The sequence below is a fragment of the Saccopteryx bilineata genome, chromosome 3 (genome assembly GCF_036850765.1).
Source record: "Saccopteryx bilineata isolate mSacBil1 chromosome 3, mSacBil1_pri_phased_curated, whole genome shotgun sequence".
NCBI classification, from domain to species: Eukaryota; Metazoa; Chordata; class Mammalia; order Chiroptera; family Emballonuridae; genus Saccopteryx; species Saccopteryx bilineata.
This window is the reverse complement of record NC_089492.1, coordinates 307042818-307065656: the sequence shown is the minus strand read 5'-3', so window position 1 is coordinate 307065656 and position 22839 is coordinate 307042818. Positions and strand designations below refer to the sequence as shown.

The following is a 22839-nucleotide window of genomic DNA, read 5'->3' as shown; positions in this document are numbered from 1 at the left end:
AACCTCATCTCTGCTGTAGGCACAACTACGTTCACTCGAATATGATGGCATTTGCTGAGAGGCGTGCTTAACTTCCCTGGTCCCAGGCGTCTCAATAGCCAGCGGCCTTTACTGAGGGGCAGGCGCTGCTATGGTCTTGGGTGGGTATGGGCGAGTTCTGGCACGCTACTGAGCATGCGTGAGGCCTCTGCCGAGGCGTGGTCCTCGAGCTCGTTCGTTTCCATGGATACACCTTTCAAGATGTTCGCTCCCATTATGAAGTCATAATGGGTGCGGCCATATTACTTTTCCGCCGAAAAGAATCCGGGTCTTTGGCAGGAAAGCGGCCCTTTTCATCAAACTGCCCCCGCGGAGCAAAGAGGAGTTCCGCCCAGTGTGGGGACCGACAGCGGAAGTAATGGAATGCTTCTTAAATCTCCCGCGTGGTGCAATGTAGTTTGGAGTTCTCCGTGTGCGAGTCTGGAGTTCCCCGTGTGCTGGTGAGACCTTTAATAAGAACCAGCTTGAGGACGTTGGTGGCATTCGTACTCGCTGAGGACAGCGTGGGGGCGCTTGGCAGTGGCTGGGGGTCCGACTGTGGAGAGTGACCGACGGTGAGGCTGGGCTGTGAGTGGTGGTGTCGAGGGACAGGGTCAGGTTATGGCGGTCAGTTACGGGCCTGGGCCAGAAGTATTGCAGGAATCAAAGGAGGGCAAAAACTCCCAGACCACCTGGTGAAGGAAGTAGGATTTATTTAGCCGGAGGAGCTGCGTGACCCCTAAAAGAGGCAACAAAAGCCATGCTCCCCGAAGTTAGATTTCTTACATCTTATATACTTTTACAGCTTTAGCTTTTATGTGACAAATGCCTGATTCCTATGACTTCTTTGTTTTCAAGCCTAGGTGACTTTCCTGTCTTAGGGAGGGGAAGGGAAGAGGAGGCCAGAGGGTCTGTCCTTAATCTTATTACTCATTCTTTTTACTGGAGCTGCAAGTTCATTTCAAGGAGCTGATAACGAGCAAGGGCCACACTTGTGGTTTGTTGTTTTTCTTTTTTTTTATTTATTAATTTTTTTTTTTTTTTGCATTTTTCTGAAGCTGGAAACAGGGAGAGACAGTCAGACAGACTCCCGCATGCGCCCGACCGGGATCCACCCGGCACGCCCACCAGGGGGCGACGCTCTGCCCACCAGGGGGCGATGCTCTGCCCACCCTGGGCGTCGCCATGTTGCGACCAGAGCCACTCTAGCGTCTGAGGCAGAGGCCACAGAGCCATCCCCAGCGCCCGGGCCATCTTTGCTCCAATGGAGCCTTGGCTGCGGGAGGGGAAGAGAGAGACAGAGAGGAAGGCGCGGCGGAGGGGTGGAGAAGCAAATGGGCGCTTCTCCTATGTGCCCTGGCCGGGAATCGAACCCGGGTCCTCCGCACGCTAGGCCGACGCTCTACCGCTGAGCCAACCGGCCAGGGCTCTTTTTTCTTTTTTAAAGTGTTTCTCGCTTTTTTTCCTTTTTAAAGATTGTATTTATTGATATTTTAGAGAGAGGAGAGAGTGGGAGGTGGGAGAGGAGCAGAAAGCGTCATCTCATGGTTGCTTCTCGGATGTGCCTTGACTCGGGAAGCCTGGGATTTCGAACCGGCGACCTTAGCGTTCCAGGTCGACGCCCGTTTCCACTGCGCCACCAAAGGTCAGGCGGTTTGCTTTTCAAACTTTTCTGTCTGCCCTTGTTCCCTCAGTCAAGAACATTGAGGTCACAGACGGGAGTGTAAGACCCCAGACATTGCAGGCCCCCTCTCCTCTGCATGCTTCTGGTTTCTCCTCCCTCAGAAGGGGCTAGGGATTACTTTTTGGGGAGTTTTGGTAGTCGGTGTTTGATGGTTGTGGTAATTGAAGTATGATGGGCTCGGAAGGTTCAGTAATTTTGAGTCCACAGATTCAGATCATAGGAACAAGCATTCTGGGTCTGTAATTCTTCTCATAGCTGACAGATCTTTAGTGTGGCATTGTTCGTCTTCTACCTCAGTGGGACCCCCAAGTCATCCCCACCTCTCTCTCTTTCTGTGAAAAATAGAAATACTTTCAAGTTGCGATATTGCAGTTTTACCACATTAGATCTTTACGGTTCCTGGTTTACAGCTCTCCAAACCTTTGGAATATAAATGTGAAGAATGTTAAGAGTGTTTTAAGTTAATGAGGTGACTTTTGCGCCCCACCCTAGGATGGTGGCTGGTTGCCAGGAGAAGCAGCCTTGTGATGTGAAGATTAGGATTTTAAATCTTCTTCCCCAACCCTACTTTACCTCTCGGATTGAGGTTGTGTGGGAGACTGCAGGCTGACAAAGATCCTTGCAGTTTAAGGGTTAAGCCAGAGGCTAAGCTCTTCCCCACAGCCTCTGATTGTTTGATTAAATTGATAAAGGCAATTTACATGCCCTTCCCCACACCCCCATGTTAGCTGTGATGCTGATTGTTTCTACTTGTCCCATCCCCCATATCCCTCGCTTGCTAAAGGCAATTTTCATTTTACCCTTTGTTGTGTGAAGTTTAGATATTGTGCATGGTGGGGGGTTTTCTTCACTTGGGAGAATTCTTGGTTTACCTCAGAGGTGACTTTGTATCTGAGCTCTCTGCTTTGCAAAATAACTTTGCTCTACACTATAAAAATAAAGCTTTTTGGCAGTGCAGATGGCTCTTGTAGGGTCAGCCTATAGAGAGACCTCCCGATCCCATTCTTTTTCTCTCTGTGTTTATTTCCTAATCCCTCACGATTCCACTCAAGACCTTCACAATTAGGAGCTGCCCTGGTTCACGGCAAGGTTGAATGAATCTCTTGTCAGTGGCCAGAAAATTAGTCTATCATGGCTACTTAAACCTGCATAAAAACCAAAAGGACAGCTCTTGGCCCCTTTTTCTTAGAAAGCATCCATGCTGGAGAACCAGAACACTTCTGTGTGCCACTGGTTTTTGGCCTCATGCTCCTTGTGGACAGAGCTCCTTTTTTCTCACTCCTTCGGGATCTCCACCTACGTGTCTCATTATCTGGCTGTTTGTGGGTATCCTTTAGTATTCTTTGTAACGAACCAATCTAGTGAGTTTTCTTGACTTCTGTGAGCTGTTATGGAAAATGAATGGAACACAAGAAGGGGTTTGTTGGAACCTCTTTATATGCAGTGGGTCGGAGATCCTGTTAACCTTAGACCTCAGCAGCTGGAGTGGAGGGTGGTTTTCTGGGACTGAGCCTTTTACCTGATTCTTATCTGATTCTGTTCCTGGGTATGTAGTGTCAGAATTGAGTTGAATTTTCAGATAACCTTTTTGAAATTTATTTTTTATTAAGTGAGAGATGGGGAGGCAGAGACAGACCTCCTGACCCTGCCCCACCAGGCAAAACCCCTACTGGGTGCTGCTCTGCAACAAACTACTTTTAGTGCCTGAGTCAAGGCCATGCAACATTGCTGCGGACCAGCAAGTCTCCTGATAACGGTGGGGAATTAAGGAAACACACTTATTAAGAAAAAAATGGGACCGAGGGACTCTTCAAATGCTGATGGCAATATCGGAGTGCCCCAAAGCCCCAGTTTGCTCTTTATTATATAGCCATAGGCAAATCTAGGAAGTCCTTGATACAAAGTTACACATCCAAGGCTAAAACAGGAACTCTCCCAAGGTATAAACAGGATGCATTAGTGAAGTCTACCAACATCTGAACAAACAAAAGAGTAAGATAAGAGAAAGGGCATGTAAATTGCTTCCAGCAACTTAAGGAAGCAAGTGAAGTGGGTGCAAATACTCAGCATCATAGCCAATATGGAGGTGGAGTGTAACCGTGAGTGGAAAAATTCTGCTTGACCTTTTGACTAAAATTAAAGAAAGCAGGAATTGACCGCTCCCTACCATAAACCACTGAGAAATGTGCTTAGAGCTAGTGTAACAGTAAAAATAGAAAATTCCATCTGTCCTTTGCTTGGCTAATCTTGGCTTGCAGAACAGGAACTGGCCCGCCTGGCCCCGATGTAATCATAGGTGCTTGCTCTTCCGCAAGCACCTGGGGCAATCACCCAGAGAGCCGTTGCAACTTCCCTATCTCATGACTCCTGAATTCCTGGGTGTCTCCTCCCCTCCCTGAAATAATGTATAAAACTTGCTTGCTGAAGTTGTTCGGGGCTCTTGGCTACCTCCTTGCCTTGAGCCCTCACGCGAGTGTAATAAACTTTTTCTTCTGTTTTACCCACACACTTGGGTCTAGAGTCTTAGTGGTGCGCCCTCGGTCAACAGAGGGGGGAGAACTTAGCCTTTTGCTAAGCCTCTAGTCTATAATGGCTTTCTGCCATTTATGGTCCACAACACAGCATGGCTGCAGGAGGGGAGAGAGAGAGAGAAGGAGAGAAACAGAGAAGAGGGAGGGGTGGAGAAGCAGATGGTCGCTTCTCCTCTGTGCCCTGGTCAGCATTTCAGCATTAAACCAGGACACCCACAGGTCAGGCCAATGCTCTACTACTGAGTTAACCTGCCAGGACCTCAGATAAACTTGGTGACCAAAAGTTGCTTGTTAGTGTGGGGAAGCCTCTGCATACATGTTGGAATTGGATCTGAGGTACTAATTTTCAAAAGTGATTAAGATAATCTGCAATAATATGTGTTATGAAAGGTGTGACTTCTGCCTTTTGTTCTTAAGGTTTTTGTAGATTTTCCTTGACTGTTTCTTTTCTGGTTGATCAAGACACAGGCAATGAGAAACAAGCCAGTTTCCCCAAACTATATACTACTTAGAGACAACAGTAGTTAAAATTTGGGTATGTTTCTTATTTTAGGATTTTTATGCTTTTTAAAAAAGTTAAGTGAATAATTTCTTACCACTTGAGGTTATCATATATACATGACCCATATTTATTAATTCTGTTGAAAATACTGAAAAGTTAAAAAAAAAAAATCTTCTAGGAGGCCCTGGAGTGTCAGCCCAGCATGTGGACATCCCAGTTTGATTCTGGGTCAGGGCACTCAAGGAGAAGTGACCATCTGCTTCTTTTTCCCTTTCTCCCTCTTTTTTCCCTCTTCTCATCCCACAGCCAGTGGCTGGATTGGTTCAAGTGTGGGCTTCTGGTGCTGAGAATACCTCAGTTGGTCCCAGCATAAGCCTCAGGCACTGAAGATAGCTTGGTCGATTCAAACACTGGTGCATGATGGGGTTGCTGGGTGGATCGTGGTTGGGGCACATGCCGGAATCTGTGCTGGGGTCCAGCCCCGGGGGGATCCAGGGGTCCCACAGGAGGAGACGGCGTCGGCGCGAATCGAGTGAGAGAGCCGAATTCTTTTCTTTCTCTTTATTCTCTAGTTAGCATTTACTGCCAGGCATCTCTGCCAAATGCTAGTATAGCTTTTTTTTTTTTTTATATACACACACACTAAATTACAATTACATGGTGTTAATTATTGCTTTTGTTTTACTATGGTTACGCATTTCCAGATAACAGTTAATTTATATTTATAAACTATAAACCAGGTAGCAAATCATTCAAAGTACAACTACAAAATAACTTGAATAGTGATAACAACATTGGTAAAAGCTTTTAAAGGATTAGTACTAACAATTAACTCAACTTTACTGCTATTGTGAGTCAAGGGGCAGAGAGAGATTAGCAGATGAAATCATTAAGGACTAACAAAGGACCACCGCTTGCTCAGGTAAATGGCCTTGAGTTTATGCAGTGTCCTACTTTTTCTCACAAGATTCTAAAAGGCTTGCCCATAAGGAAATTGACATAACATTAAGAGTAGCTTTCACCCAAAGATATACAGAGTCCACTTGCAAGATAGCCTGGTAGCAACATAATTTCAGAAGACATTAACTTTTATTACTTCCATGGATTCCCCCACATTCCTCTCATTATCAAAAAATCTTGGAAAGTACATAAATCTCATGAGAACATCTCACTGAGAAAGCCCAGCAACTGCCTTCAGTCAAAAAACAATTCTCTTAGTAAAACATTTTCTTGCCGACTGCGCTGTCATCCTAGGCCACACAATGGACCATTCTACTACACCTTACCTAAGATTCTATTGTCTAGTCAAATATTATTTATTTACTATATTTATACACTAGTTAAGTTCTAACTCTAGTCTTCTCAGAGTGTACCACTATCTGCATATCAGATAAGCAAGAAGAAAGGAATGTTTCTCTATTCTATCACATGAAAAGGCTAGGGAGGAAAAATGTTGAATTAAGTGAAGGCTGAAAGGTGCTCTGTGCACAGCCACTGCCTCCTACCCATTCACAAGTCACAATCTATTCTTTCTAACATGATTAAGAAGGAATTCTCCTACAGACTTAACCCTTTACGAGGGATATCATAGCCAGCCTCTTATGTCTATGAGCCCAGTTCAAGAGGCTTACAGGCTTTTCTGTGGAACTCACACCCTCTGTCTCATTTCCAAAGAAATTACTACGAATCTACAGGGAAAGCATGGTACTATTATCCCTGTGTCATAAATAATAGCACACATCCAGAAAAAGGGGGGATATAAGGCCAGATTAATTCAAAAAGTCAAAGGGGGAAGTATTGTGCCTCTCCTTTGGGTGACTTTGTCAACCTGCAGCCATTGGTCTTCTCTGCTGTGACTTTGTCAATCAGCAGTTTTTGATCATCTTCTGCTGTGACCTTGTCAGCCAGCAGTTGTGGGTCTTCTCCTGCTGTGACCTTGTCAGCCAGCAGTTGTGGATTGGCTTCTGACAAATCTGTCTCACTATCTCCCCTCCTCTCACTTAAAAACAAAAAAACAAAAAACTTATAGTAGTCCATCCATTTTTGGGAGGACTTGGAGTTGTTCCTCACTTTTGGCTGTTATAAATTGTAAGTGCTCTTGTATACATATCCTGGTTTAAATGTCTCTTAAGTTTTCTAGGATATTTATTTAGGAGTCATGTTGCTAGATTATAACAATGTTACTAGCCAGTGCCATGATCTTCCTACAGGAGTTCTAACTTGCACCCCTGAGCAGTGTGTGGAGGCTGTTTTGCTTTAGATCCTTGCCAACCCTCAGTATTGTCAGATCTTTTGCATTTGGTCCATCTAGTGGGACTTGAATTAGTATCTCACTGTAGTTTTAATATACATTTCCCTATCAATAGGTAATCAATAAGCTGTTTCCTGAAGATTGGATTTCTTATGACATTCTTTTGCCCAATTCTTACTGAGTTTTCTGCCCATTTAAAAAAAATTGACTTGTTATTTATATATATTACATATAAGCTGTATTTAGTAATATATCATATATTGCAGAGATGGTCTCACATTCTGTGGCTTGTTTTACAGACTTTAAAAGTTATTTTTTTGGTATTTTTAATTGTTTGTTACTATATAGATATACAGTAGTCTACATTGATTTTTATCTATGTTGTAAGACTTTGTTAATTTTATTAATATATGTAAAGATTCTAGGGCTTTTTTTCTTTATAAACTGTCATAACATAAAGAAAGTATGACAGTTGTATTTCATTCTTTTCTATCCTTACAGTTTTTCTTTCTTTTCTTTGCTTTATCCTGGCCAGGACAAGGAATATACTATAATGTAGACTGGAAATATTGATCACAGTAGGGAAATTTTTTTGTTGTTTTACCCTTAAGTGTGATTTCTGTTACAGGTTTTTTGCTATATATGGTTTTTTGGATTAAGAAAATTCCCTTTTATTATTATTAGTATTATTATTGTTTTTTTGGAGAGAGAGAGAAAGAGAGAGAGAGAGAGAGAGAGAGAGACGGGCAGACAGGAAGGGAGAAAGATGAGAAGAAGCATAATTGTTGCTTCTTCTGTGTGCCTTGACCTGGAAAGCCCAGGGTTTTGAACAGCAGCCTCAGTGTCCCAGGTTAAGGCTTCATCCCCTGTACCACTACAGGTCTTGCACTGTTCTCAAACCCAGTTTCTTCATGTTATTTTGTGTTTCCCACACCTTAGTTGTTCATTGATTGCTTTCTCATATGTGCCTTGACCGCGGGCCTTCAGCAGATTGAGTAACCCCTTGATTGAGCCAGCGACCTTGGGCTCAAGCTGGTGAGCTTTTGTCAAACCAGATGAGCCCATGCTTAAGCTGGCAACCTCGGGGGTCTCGAACCTGGGTCTTCCGCATCGCAGTCCGACGCTCTATCCACTGTGCCACCGCCTGGTCAGGCAGTTGTGGCATTTTTTGTGTGTGTGACAGAAACAGAGAGAGAGAGAGATGGACAGATAAGGACAGACCCAAAAGGAGAGATATGAGAAGCATCAATTCTTTGTTGCAGCACCTTAGTTGTTCATTAATTACTTTCTCATATGTGCCTTGACCTGGAGGCTGTGGCAGACTGGGTGACCCCTTGCTCAAGCCAGCGACCTTAGACTCAAGCTGGTGAGCCATGCTCAAACCAGATGAGTCCCTGCTCAAGCCAGTGACCTCGTGGTTTTGAACCTGGGTCTGCCACATCCCAGTCCGATGTTTTATCCACTGCGCCACCAGCTGGTCAGGCTAGTTGTGGCAATTTAGTTGTTTATTGATTGCTTTCTCATATGTGCCTTGACTTGGGGGCTCCAGTTGAGCATTATTCAAACCAGTAACCTGGCTTCAAGCAGTAACCATGGGATCATGTCTATGATCCCATACTTAAGCCTCTGACCCCACGTGTGGGAGACAGACTATAAGCTGACATGGCCCTTGCAATACAGGGTTCAGCCAAAGGCTAACCTTTCTCTACATTTTTTGTTTGATTGAGTTTGCTTGAGGCAGTCTGCATTCCTTTCCTTTTGTCAAGAAATGCAAGTTAAGATGTTATGCTTGATAAGCATGTTATGCACGGTGAGATTGTTCCTGGCAAAGTTACAGAAATATGACTTTTGTCTCAGAGACTTCCTTGTTTGACTAACTTCCTGGTTTCTGCACTATACAATAAAGCTGACTAAAAATATCAGGGCTCTAATAGGTCATCAGCCTACAGAGACCTCCCAATTCATGTCTTGTCTCTCTGTGTCTATTTTCTCATTCCCCACCGTTCTCCCTTAGGACCTGGTCAGTTATGAGTTGCACTGTTTTGTGACAAGTGGCTCCAGAACGGGGACCTGAGTACAAGAAAACGAAACTGAAGGCAAACGGTGGAGGTGAGGGAACTCCCTGAGTGCACGCAGTAAGTTGGAAATTTTGGGGGCGAGTACTGTCGGGAGTAAAACGCTATGGGACAGCAAGGGTCAAAAGAAAGGGACCTTTTTGTACAAATGCTTACGCTTCTGCTTAAAGCAGACGGATGCCATGTGCGAACTTTGCAATTGGAATGCTTTTTGCAGTATATTCAGGAAATATGCCCCTGGTTCCTAGAGGAAGGGACAGTTAATTTGGCTACGTGGGAACGGGTGGGTCAGTGCCTGCAAAATCATACAGTTCATGGGCCTTCCAAGGTACCCACTGAGACTTTGTCTTTGTGGAGCCTGCTGCGAGATTGTCTCTATTCAACTCATGAACAAGAGAAAGCCCCTCTTGTAGTAGCAGGGGTTGCAGGCACAGCAGACAAACAGGGAGAGAATGAAAAGAAAGGTATTAAACCTTTGCCTAAAAAATCACATGATGGGGAACCTTTGCAGGAGGAGTATCAGTTAGAGAAGGAAGAAGAAGGAAAATGTGGGAAAGAGAAGGGAAGAGAACTAGACATTTCTGAGTCTGAGATTGACTCAGAGGATGATTCGGAAGATATTGGCATAGTGCCTATGGATGCCTTAACTTTGGCGCCTCCACGATATTTCCCTGAGGAGGGGAGAGGAGGGAAAGAGAAGAGAGAAAAAAAGGGGGAAATAATAAATTATTACTGTTTTTTTTTTGTGGGGTGTTTTACCCTTTTTTTTTTCTTTTTCTTTTTACTCTTTATTAATTCTAATTAGTGCTATCAATAAGACCACCCTCAGATGCCGATAAGAAAGAGGAAATCGAATATTATGGATACAAAAGAAAGAGAGGTAACACAAATAGATGTGGAAAAATCTATGGAGAAAAGACGTAACATATTGGAAGCCTTGGAGCTAAATGACAGAGAATTTAAACTAGAAATCTTAAAAATACTCAGAGATATACAAGAAAACACAGAAAGGCAATATAGGGAGATCAGAAAACAACTCAATGAACACAAAGAATATATTACCAAGGAAATTGAAACTATAAAAACAAATCAAACAGAAATGAAAAACTCAATTCACGAGCTGAAAAACGAGGTAACAAGCTTAGCTAACAGAACAGCCCAGATTGAAGATAGGATTAGTGAAATAGAAGACAAACAACTTGAGGCACAACAGAGAGAAGAAGAAAGAGACTCAAAAATAATAAAAAATGAGAAAGCCCTACAGGAATTGTCTGACTCCATCAGAAAGAATAACATAAGAATAATAGGTATATCAGAGGGAGAAGAGAAAGAAAATGGAATGGAGAATATACTCAAACAAATAATAGACGAGAACTTCCCAAGCCTGTGGAAGGAACTAAAGCCTCAAATTCAAGAAGCAAACAGAACACCAAGTTTTCTTAACCCCAACAAACCCACTCCAAGGCACATCATAATAAAGATGACACAAACCAATGACAAAGAAAAAATTCTCAAGGCAGCCAGGGAAAAGAAGAGTACAACATATAAAGGAAGGCCTATTAGATTATCATCAGATTTCTCAGCAGAAACTCTACAAGCTAGAAGAGAGTGGACCCCAATATTTAAAGCCCTGAAAGAGAGGAACTTTCAGCCAAGAATACTATACCCATCAAAGCTATCCTTCAAGTATGAAGGAGATATAAAAACATTCACAACTTTGGCGCCTCCGCTGCCCATTGCTGCTTATGTTCAGCCCTCTGCTCCATCTTATCCTCCCCGGGAGCCGCAGGGTGCTTCCAGGAAGCACAGGCGTGTACCTGTCTCAAAGCGGGGTATTTTTATTTATGATCCTTGGAGATCCCCGCTCCAGCAAGCCTTAGATCAGGCTCGAGATTTAGGAGAGACAATGTCTGGCTTTGCACGCTTCCCCGCTGTGATGAGACGAGATAGCCAAGGAAACGTGGTGCATGAGCCTTTACCTTTTAAAACTCTTAAAGAACTTAAACTTGCTTGTGCTCAATATGGGCCTACTGCTCCTTTCACACTTAACTTATTAGATACTATTGGTGAAGAGGCCCTTCCACCACATGATTGGAAGGCGATTGCTCGTGCCTGTCTCTCCGGGGGTGATTACTTACTGTGGAAATGTGAATTTTATGAACGAGCCGCTGAACAGGCTGAAAGACTACAACAGGTTGCCATCACAGCTGATATGTTGACTGGGGAGGGTCAGTATGCCCCAATGGTGGCTCAGTTAGAGTATCAGCCAGCTACCTATCTACAGATCAGTCAAATTGCCACACAGGTATGGAGACGCCTACCTGCTACAGGTACTAAGACGGAGAAATTGAGCAACATTCGGCAGGGACCAGAGGAACTATTTCAAGAATTTGTCTCGCGGCTGCAACAGGCAGTTGAAAGGACTATAGGAGACAAGGAGGCTGGAATGATTGTAGTAAAGCACCTGGCATATGAAAATGCTAACTCTGCCTGTCGGGCGGCCCTCCGGACTTACGGAAAGGAGGGAGATATAGAGGATTACATAAGAGTATGTGCTGATATTGGACCTTCGTATATACTAGGTTTGGCCATTGCTGCGGCACTCCAAGGGAGGCTACCAGGACAATATTTTGACAAAGGACCAAGTGAGCCAAGAAAGGGAGGCCAAAGGAGCACATCTGCCACAGGGTCCTGTTTTAGGTGTGGGGGTTCAGGGCATTTTGCCAAAAATTGCCCTAGTCCTTAGGAAGCCAGCCTCCGCCTCCCCTGCAAGGACAGTCAGCTCCCAAATCTCTGGGCCTCTGCCCACGCTGCAGGAGAGGGAAACACTGGGCAAGTGAGTGTAAATCTAAATACACTGCCGAAGGGCAGGTTGTTGGAGACCGCAAGCCAACAGGGTCCTTGTGGTTTAGATTTGTGGGGGACAGGTGTGGGAGACTGGCAGTAAGCTGCCCAACCCCACCTCATTTGCTTGATTTAGTTGCTTAAGGCTAAGTTTTTCCCCACACCCATGTTAGCTGTGATGCTGGATTGTTTGCACTGGTCCTATTCCATGTTCCTCGGAGACACTGGAGGCAGTTTTCTTTTTATTCTTTGTTGTGTGAAGTTAAGATGTTATGCATGGTGGGGGGTTTTCTGCACTTGAGGTGATTCTTGGGATGCCTTGGAAATGTGACTTTGTTTTAAAAATCTCATTGTTTTGCTAATGACTTTACCATGCCCTATAAATAAAGCAGCTTTGGGGGTGCTCTCACTCAGGACCTAGAATTAATAGCCATGCTGGTTTGCAGCAGGTGGCACCTGAACAGGGACTTGAGTACAAGAAAACTAAACTAAAGGCAGAGGATGAGACTCCCCAAGTGTGCACACAGGGATACAAAAATTCACCAGCAATTGCACGTAATTTATTAGCATCTAGCATAAATCCAAAGGATTACCAATCAAATTATTACATATATTGATGATATAACAACATATAGTGAAAATAAAGAAAACCTTCAGAAAGACTTAAACTTGTAGAACAATTGAAAAGAACAGGATGGACAATACAGAAAAAATACAACTGCCAGGGACAGAAGTAAAATTTTTAGGAATTCCGTGGAGCCCCGATGAGTATTTCTAGGAAAATACCAGAAAAGGTAGTAAATAAAATACTTAGCATTAAGGCTCCCAGTAATAAAAAGGAAGCCCAATAGTTAATGGGATTATTTGCATACTGGAGAATTCACATCCCATACTTGTCAGCATTAGCAGAAGTAACTAGGAAGGCAATAGATGTTACATGGGGGAAAGAGCAACAAGAAGCCCTAGAACAATTAAAAGAATATTTAGAGCACCAATCAAAAATTAGCAGCACCAAAACCAGGAGACACAGTCACATTAGACATAATATTTACTGGAACTCACGGTTGTTGGGGCCTATATAAAAAAGGACCAAGTGATAAAAGAATACCAGTAGGCTTTCGGTTGCAAAGATTCCCATACTGCCACAGTAAATATTCACCCTGTGAGAAACATATGGGTACTATATGCAGTGCTCCTCCATACAGAGCCACTAACAGGACAGAACCCAATAATAGTCAGATCTTTACTACCCCTCAAAGCATGGCTTAAAATGTTGGCCGAGGAATTGGCAGGTACCCAAATTGAGGAGAAAGAACTGGCATGGAAATGGTACATAAGCTCCAGAGAAATAACGAGCACTGGCGAACCAGCCCTTCTCACAGAGGAGGTCTCCAAACTGGAGATAGACCCCCCAAGACAGATTGTCGAGAACCGAAGGGTGCCCGAGAATCTAGGGGTGGTAGGGTCTAACTATAGACCCTCACTGAAAAATGCCTGGTTTACAGACGGATCAGCCCCCGTAGCCGGTGACTCGACCAAATGGAGAGCAGCAGCTTTCAACCCGGCGACAAATACAAATACAGCACTCACGAGGGAAGGTAAGACTGACTCGGCTCAACATGCAGAGCTAATAGGAGTCCTGGCAGTGGAGTGTGCTATGGAGAAGGGCCTACCCAAAGTATGTTTTTACTGATTCAGTGGCAGTATATAAGGGAATAACAGAATGGTCAGGAAAATGGAAACAAAATAATTGGCAAAGGAATGGAAGGGACCTCTGGTCCAGAGAACACTGGGAAAAAACTAGATAAATTAACATCACACATAAACCTCTGTGTAACCCATATATCAGGTCATGCCCCAGGTAATTCTCCAACCACACTAGGGAATCAAATAGCAGATAAGTTAGCAAGAATTAAGGTAGGTAAAGAAACTAATATTAGGGATACAACAAAAACATATGGGATAAAGTGAAGGTTAGAAAAAGATGAAGACACAGGAGAATATAAAATACCCCCAAGGCCTACAATCAAGTTAAAAAGGGAAGGGGATAAATATAAAATACAAGAGGAATACTTACATTTCTTGCCAGAGTTTATAAAGGAAATTCATATCCAGTTAGGACATCCAGGACAAACAGTAATGTTAGAATGGTTTAGAACCAGGAATTCAAAGGCAAAGATAGAATATATATAAAAAAAAGAGGCATTAATAGATGTACAGCCTGTAAAAATGTATGTACATTCCAGACAACAGATCCACCAGGGTTAGACAGACTCCAAATACCAAATTTTCAAGCACAAGTTGATTTTTTTGGACCCTTGCCATGGCCTTTCCAACAAAAGTATGCATGTATGATGTTTGACATACATACAGGAATAATGTTCGCCTTGGTAGCAAAACACCCATCTCAGCCAGTACAATTAAGACATTAAATATGTGGAAAACATGCTTCGAAACTCCTCAAATCATAGATTCAGATCAAGGGAACCCATTTTACAGACAGCTGAGTACAATCTCTTGCTGCTATAAATAATATAGATTGGAATTTTCATATGCTGTATAACCCAACAGCATCAGAAATAATAGACATAATGGGCTATAAAAAGTCAAATGTCATACATTATTAATACATGAAAATTTAACAATTTGCAAGCACTTCTTAACAAAGCATGCTTTGCCTTAAATAGTAGATCAAGAGTAAACAGAAGTTTTCCTCTGGAGGAACTGATTAAACCCCATTTAGAACAAGCAGAAATTAAAATGGGAAGCATGCCGTTGGGACCCCCTTCAGCTGTACCCAGGCACGCCAAAAGGACTTATGAGTAATAAACTGCTTGTGGTTCTTGCAACTAACTTGTGTGTCGGTTGTGTCTTTCCTCTGGTGGCACTTGGTGTCAGCACTGATAAGTAGAATCCTCACAGCCACCTCAGGAGTAGTCTTAAAGAGGCCGCCAGCCCTGCTGATAAGCAGGAGTGTCCCCCTGATGGGGAAGTTGAATCGGGGGCGCCTGATCTATGTAGAGCTTGGGCTCTACTGGGACAGTCATAGGGACTTTTTCAGTCTTCTGTGCTCTCTAGATTGCCTGTTAATCAGTGGGGTAGAAATGTTTTGAAAGGTATGAGAGTGTTACTAAGAAAAGCATTTACTATATTTTGTCAGACTTTTGTAATTAACCTGAGGACAGGTATTCCTTACAATCCTCAGGGTCAAGGCATTGTAGAGCGTGCCCAGCAAACACTTAAAGGTCAGTTATAAAAAATGAAAAAGGGGGAGTCAGAACCTGGAACTCCTGCAAATCTTTATCATGCTTTTTACTTTAATTTTTTTTTTTGAATGCTGATGTGCAGGGCCATTCAGCAGCCCAGAGACTGAAATCCAATAAGGAAACCTTCCCTGAAGTACGATGGAGTGTTCGCTCACAGGAGTTAGGCAAGGGCCAGATCCTGTTCTCCTGTGGGGCCGAGGATGTGTGTGTTTTTCCATGTCTGCTGAGGCTCCTCAGTGGGCTCCTGAACATTTGGTAAGACATCATGAGTCAGGAGGAGAGACTCATCACACAAGAGCAGTTACTTATTTTACTTAAAATTCTTAAAAAAATATTCCCTCCTCAGACTTGCGGCAGCTAAGAGGCATTTTATACCAGCTGAGCAATGGCCTAAGTCTCTCGTGTTGTACCCGGGATATATTAACTGGCCCTAAGTGGCAAAATTCCATCAAATTACTAACTTGGGGGCGAGGGTATGTTCCAATTTTGTCATCAACAGGTCCTCTTTGAATGCCAGCGAGGAACAAAGAAGGTGAAGCCTCATCATAGATCGACATCAGCCCCTAGAGAGCAGCCTGGTTCCAGAGATCCAGAATGCCCATTAAGCTGAAGGCAACAGCTTAATGCGCTGGAATCAGTGGTCATGGGACTTGGAAACCAACTACAGAATGAGAATGTGACAACAGTTCTGGTGCCTTGCGGACTTTTCCTGAGTGTGACTCCTGTTCCTTGTGACAGTTCTCTATGGGACTGAAATGGGGTTGGGTTGTATGTGCAGGGAATGGAACGGTGATGGTGCCAACACGGACGTGGTGAAATTGCATCAACATATTAGGGACATTCAAAACAGCAAAGACTTATAGATCCTGCTGTATTGGCTAAGAATTTACTTGATAATCTAAAAGGCTTTAATCCCTTCAATGTATTAAGACACTTGTTTTGATATCTGTTAGCATTGGCTATATTAATCTTGTGTTTATTTTGTACTTTTCCAGTTTGCCTCCAAATCAGAATCTGGGAAATCAGACGAGTGTAAATCACAGCACACAAATTGAAGTTAAAAAAAGGGGGGGGGTATGTTGGGGACTACAAGCCAACAGCGTCTTTTTGGTTTAGATTTCTGGGAGACAGAGGTCTGGGGGACTTGCAGTAAGATGACAGAATCCTTTCTGCCCATACTTCCACATCACTTGCTTGCTTAAGTTGCTAAAGGCTGTTTCCCCCCACACCTCTATGTTAGCTGTGAGGCTGTATTGTTTCTACTCGTCCTATCCCATGTTCCTCGGAGAGACTGGAGGCAGTTTTCTTTTTACCCTTTGTTTTGTGAAGTTAAGATGTTATGTGTATGGTGGGGCTTTGCTGCATTGGGGAGAATTCTTGGGTTGCCTTGGAAATGTAACTTTGTTTTAAAGATCTCTTTGATTTGCTAACAACTTTACCTTGCTCTATAAATAAAGCGGCTTTGGGGATGGAGATTCTCTCTTGCAAGCTATCATGGTGTTACAGAGGCCTTCTGATCCCATCCTTTTTCTCCTCGAGTTTATTTCTTCATTTCCACATCTTTCTCAATCAGGACCTGGAATTACTAGCCGCTCTGGTTCACGGCAGCTGGTGAGTCAGGAAAACTGGGGCCTCCTTGGCCCCGTCAAACAGTAGGGGCAATGTCGAGGTTTCCGGTGCAGATTCTGATGCCAGCATTCCAAACATCACCCAGTTATCTTGAGGAACCGCAGCCAGTGCAGGACTGGACCTCAGTTCCATTTCCTTATTCATATTAACTCTAGAGATGGGACCTCAGGCTATACCTACAGGAATTTTTGGACTGCTTCCTAGAAATACTAGGATAGGAAGTTCTTATTAGGAAGAAGCGGATTAACCATGAAAGGATTTTTTGTGCTCCCAGGAGTAATAGATTCTGATTAAACTGAGGAGATTAAAGTCATGGCTCATACCCCGAGGAATATAGTTTATGTCTCCCCTGATAAGAAAATTGCTCAGTCCTCTTGCCTCTCACCAGACAGGACCGCACCCTCCAGAAGGGGCCTTGAGGAGACCGCGGATTTGGCTCTTCTGATGCCGCTTATTGGATTCAAAAGGTAGGCCAAGGCCGCCCTGAAATGGAAATTTCCATACAGGGGCACAGGTTTAGGGGACTTTTTGATACCAGCCTTCTCATGCAGCAATCAAGCTGCAAGGCAGAGGACAAAGCAAGTCCCCTCAGCAGAGCTCTGGAGTCCTGCAGTGGAAGGACGAAGAAGGTCATTCTGGATACTTTCAACCATATGTGCTCCCTGGACTGTGTTAATCTGTGGGGCAGAGATGTTTTGAAGGGTGTGGGAGTTCTGCTTGTTAGTAGCAAGGAATTAGTCTGCACCCAGGTGCTTGATCAGTGGTTTCTGCCCACCAAAGGGTTGGGGAAAGAGCGGGAAGTTTGTGCCCCCATTGAAGTAACACCTAATACCAGGAGATGTGGTTTAGGGTATCAAAATTTAACATAGGGGCCTTGGTAACTCCTGCTACCCCAGTAATGCATTGTGCTGATCCAATTACTTGGAAATCAGATTATCCTGTTGGGTTGACCAATGGCCCCCCTCTCGGGAGAAACTTGAGGCAGCTGATCAGTTAGTACAAGAGCAGTTACAGCTAATAGCTCCTGGAATGCACCTATATTTGTTATCAAGAAAAAGTTGGGCAAATGGAGATTGCTGCAGGATTTGAGGGTGATAAAGGAAACTGGAAATTATGGGTCATCTACAACCAGGACTGCCCTCTCCCACTGCTATTCCATGGGACTTTCATGTCATTGTTATTGATCTAAAGGATTGTTTCTTCATTTCCTTGAGCCCTCCTGATTGTGTTTTGCTTTCAGAGTTCCATCAGTTTTCAAGCCCCCATGGAACCATAACGGAAAGTCTTGCCGCAGGGCGTGGCCAATAGTCCTACAGTGTCAAAAAATAGGTTGCCCAAGCCATCTTCCCAGTGTGGAGGCAACATCCTAAGGCTATGTAATTCACTATGTGGATGACATTCTTATTGCTCACCCAGATAAAGATGCGGTGTTCATTATTTTACAGCAACTTGAACACTCCTTAACAGAAGCAGGACTTTGTATAGCACCTGGAGAGATACAGCAGTCTTCACCTCGGGACAGCAAATTCGGCCCCAGAAGTTAGAAATCAGGACAGACCATCTACAGACATTAAATGACTTCCAGAAGCTATTGGGAGATATTAATTGGCTCAGGCCCTCCTTAAAACTGACAACAGGAGAACTGAAAGCCTTTTTTGATATTTTTAGAGGCCCCACAGAGCCAACTTCCCCTTGGCTGTTTACAGCTGAAGGGTAGCAAACTGCAACTCCTAGAACAGGCTATACAAAAAGCACAAGTAAAATACATAAATCTTAAGGAACCAATTTCCTTAATTTGTCCTTCAAACTATACTCCTACGGGTTTATTATGGGAATCCTTGGTGTTGGAGACTACAAACTGATGGGGTCCTTGTGGTTTAGATTTTGGGGGGATATGGGTGGGGGATGCAGTAATTTGACAGGGTCCTTGCTGCCCCTCTCCCCACCTCATTTGCCTGACTAAATGCTGAGGGCTAAGCTCTTCACAACCTCTGATTGTTAAAGTTGGTAAAGGTAATTTACACGCCTTTCCGCACACCTCCGTGTTAGCTGTGATGCTGGATTGTTTCTGCTGTCCCATCCCCCATGTCCCTAGGAGAGAATGGAGGCAGTTTTCTTTTTACCCTTTGTTTTGTGAAGGTAAGATATTCATGGTGGGGATTTTCTGTACTGGGGAGAATTCTTGGTTTGTCTCGGAAATGTGACTTTGTATCTGAGCCCTCTTTGATTTGCAAAGGACTTTGCTTTATACTATAAAAATAATGCCTTTAGGGGTGCAGACACTTTTGGTAGGCCATCAGACACCATAAGACCTCCCTATTTCGTCCTTTTTCCTGATGTTTATTTTCTAATCCACCATTCCCACCTGAGACCTGCAAAATTACAAGTCACGCTGGTTCGGGACACCTTGAGGCCTGTTGAATGCATTCATCTACCTACCACTCCTAAGGGTTTTATCTCCCTATTTTGAGCTTGTCACGTCTGTGATTGCCAATGGGTGTCGAGGTCTCCTGCAACTCATAGGTTCTGAACCTCAGGTTATAATTGTTCCCTTTTCCAAACATCAACAACAGTGGTTGTGGGAAACATCTATGGATTGGCAGGTGGCATTTGCAGATTTTACAGGCCAGATTGATTCCCATTATCTTGTTGACAAATTAGTTCAATTCTCTTTGACTACTACATTTATTTTTCCAAAAACAATTTAATTCAACCTATCCCTGGGGTGCCCACTGTATTTACTCATGGGTCTGGCTCAGGGGCGGCAGGCTTAGTGATTGATGGGTCAGTCCATACTGAAACCATTGCTCTGAAGTCAGCCCAGAGAGTAGAATTACATGCTATAACTGGCTTTTCAACATTTACCACATTCTTCTTTCAATCTATATACCAACACCCATAAGCAAATATATGCTTACGTTGTTTCCACTATAGAAACGACTGTCCTGGGGCCTGACCTGTGGTGGCACAGTGGATAAAGTATCAACCTGGAATGCTGAGGCTGCTGGTTCAAAACCCTGGGCTTGCCTGGTCAAGGCACATATGGGAGTTGATGCTTCCTGCTCCTCCCTCTGTTCTCTCTCCTCTTTCTCTTTCCTCTCTAAAAATGAATAAATTAAAAAAAAAAAAAAAAAGAAATGGCTGTCCTGGGAATGACTACAGATGAACAGTTTCAGCAGTTCCTCAATCTTCAAAGACTTATTTGTCAGCATAAAGCTCCATGCTATATAGGACATATTCAACCTCACTCTGCTTCCTGGAGCCTTGGCAGTAGGGAATGCCATTGCTGTTAAGCCGCCACCAAAGAAGCTCATGGGTGCTAATATTGTAGATCAGGCTGCTCAATCCCATGCCATCCATCGTCAAAATGCCTCCGCATTGCGCGAACAATTTAAGATTTCTCGAGAGGTGGCTCGGCAGATTGTTAAAACCTGCCCAACATGTCCTCCTTTCTTTTATGTCCCCTCATTTGGAGTGAACCCTCGTGGGCTCCCTCCCTGAGCAGCTTTGGCAAATGGCTGTTACTCATACTCCTTTCTTTGGTATAATCCTAAATCCCTAAACATGTTATAGCTCACTGTCTTTGTGCCTTCTCCATTTTAGGGCTCCCAAAATGATAAAAACTGACAATGCTCCTGCATATGTAGGAAAGGCTTTTGTTACATTCTGTCAAACTTTTGGAATTTACTGAAACAAGTATTCCCTATAATCCACAGGGTCAGGGCATTGTGGAGCGTGCTCACCCCACACTTAAAGGTCAAATAGAAAAAATTATAAAGAGGGAGATATATTCATGGACTCGTGAAAATCTCTTTTATCATGCTGTTTCTACTTTAAATTTTTTGAATGCTGATGTACAGGGCCATTCAGCAGCTGAGAGAATTTGGAATCAAATAAGGAGGGCCTTCCCTGAAGTGCAATGGAAGGACCCTGCTCTCTTGTGGGGCCGAGGATATGTGTGTGTTTCCTACGTCTGCTAAGGCTCTTCGGTGGGTTCCTGAATGTTTGATAAGACACCATGAGTTAGGAGGAGAGACACCCCACAAGAGCAAATGTACAGTGTGTCTGTAAAGTCATGGTGCACTTTTGACCGGCCACAGGAAAGCAACAAAAGACGATAGAAATGTGAAATCTGCACCAAATAAAAGGAAAACTCCCAGTTTCATACCTATTCAGTGTAGTTCGATGTGGGCTCACACACAGATATTTTAGGGCTCCTTAGGTAGCTATCCCGTATAGCCTCTACAGACTCATCACTGACTGATGGCCTACCAGAACGGGGTTTCTCCACCAAACTGCCGGTTTCCTTCAACTGCTTATCCCACCGAGTAATGTTATTCCTATGTGGTGGCGCTTTGTTATAAACGTGCTGATATTCACGTTGCACTTTGGTCACGGATTCGAATTTAGTGAGCCACAGAACACACTGAACTTTCCTCTGTACTGTCCACATCTCGACTGGCATGGCTGTGGTCTGCTCCGCTGTATACACGGTGTTATGTTATCATCTGTGCATGCGCACATGCTTCCACATCATCCTACAGACACTGGGAAGGTTTTCTTTTTATTTGGTGCAGATTTCACATTTCTATTGTCTTTTGTTGCTTTCCTGTGACAGGTCAAAAGTGCACCATGACTTTACAGGCACACTGTATATTCAGACTACAGCTAGTGCTTGACTTACAACGTTCCATTCCACAGTTCTGACATGTGCGCCTGTATTACATGCTTTTCATGTGTTCATTATGATGATAGAATTTTTATCCTTTATTTTGTCAATGTGGTGAATTACATTGGTTGAGTTTTGAATGGTAAGATATAACATTTTTTTTTTTATTGATTTGAGGGGGAGGAAGAAGTAGAGAGAGAGAGGGAGAGAAGCATCAATTTGGTGTTCCACTTTGTCCCTTTTAGTTTGCACTCATTGATCACTTGTACATGCCCTGAGTGGGTATCGAACCTGCGACCTCTGGCATGCTGAGTCAACACCTTATCCATTGAGCCACATGGGCAGGGCAGGATTTTTTTTTTTTAATTTTTATTTATTTATTTTTTTACAGAGACAGAGAGTGAGTCAGAGAGAGGGATAGACAGGGATAGACAGACAGGAACGGAGAGAGATGAGAAACATCAATCATTAGTTTTTCATTGCGCGTTGCAACACCTTAGTTGTTCATTGATTGCTTTCTCAAACGTGCCTTGACTGTGGGCCTTCAGCAGGCCGAGTAACCCCTTGCTCGAGCCAGCGACCTTGGGTTCAAGCTGGTGGGCTTTTGCTCAAACCAGATGAGCCCGCGCTCAAGCTGGCGACCTCAGGGTCTCGAACCTGGGTCCTCTGCATCCCAGTCCAATGCTCTATCCACTGCGCCACCGCCTGGTCAGGCAAGGGCAGGATATTTTTAATGAACTTTGTTTCTTTAGTAACATGTAAGGCAAAACTAGTTTTACTAAACTTTTTGAATAGCTAACACATTGCGAAAATGATTGTAATGTTCTATGCCTTTTTTCCACATTATTGAAAAATCACTTGAAACAAGAATTTGCTGTCACAGGTATCATTGTTATTTAAGGATGTGTTTGTGGACTTCACCTTGAAGGAGTGGCAGCTCCTAGATCCTGCTCAGAAGAACCTGTACTGGGATATAATGTTGGAAAATTACAGCAATGTTGTGCCAGTCAGCAAGTACATTATTCTTGTATATCTCTTGGTAAATCCTGAGTCTATTGCCTTTTTTTTTCTTAATTGCTAGAATTTATAGGCCCTCCGAAGTGTTTAGTGTCTGAAGTTCAGATTTATAGGTGATAGAATCTTTGTGTCTGCGTGAACCTGGATAGAGGACTGCTCTAACTGCCCAGAGGAAAATTTTTTACTTTGCTGAGGCGCTACCTGTGATACAGATACTTCTTAGCTTCTTCAGAGGTTCTGAAGGCCAAGCTCTTGGGCCCACGTTTATCTCTATACAGACTGTTAGGCTTCTAGACTAGCAGCGGTCTCCCAGATGGAGCCAGAAGAATCATGGATTGTAGAGAGAGAAATCT

At 43.6% G+C, this 22839-nt stretch overlaps 1 long non-coding RNA gene across 5 annotated transcripts; it reads left to right on the top strand.

Moving 5' to 3' along the window:
• Positions 1-226: 226 nt before the first annotated feature.
• On the top strand, positions 227-16646 carry LOC136332058 (uncharacterized). 5 transcript variants are annotated; one of them, XR_010730587.1, is made up of 4 exons: positions 227-593; positions 9001-9121; positions 13411-13503; positions 14593-16646. It is a non-coding gene; the product is annotated as an uncharacterized lncRNA (long non-coding RNA). The 5 variants fall into 5 exon arrangements; XR_010730586.1 differs by having other exon boundaries at positions 227-479; positions 13411-16646; XR_010730589.1 differs by having other exon boundaries at positions 227-479; positions 11367-16646.
• The last annotated feature ends 6193 nt before the right edge of the window (positions 16647-22839 follow it).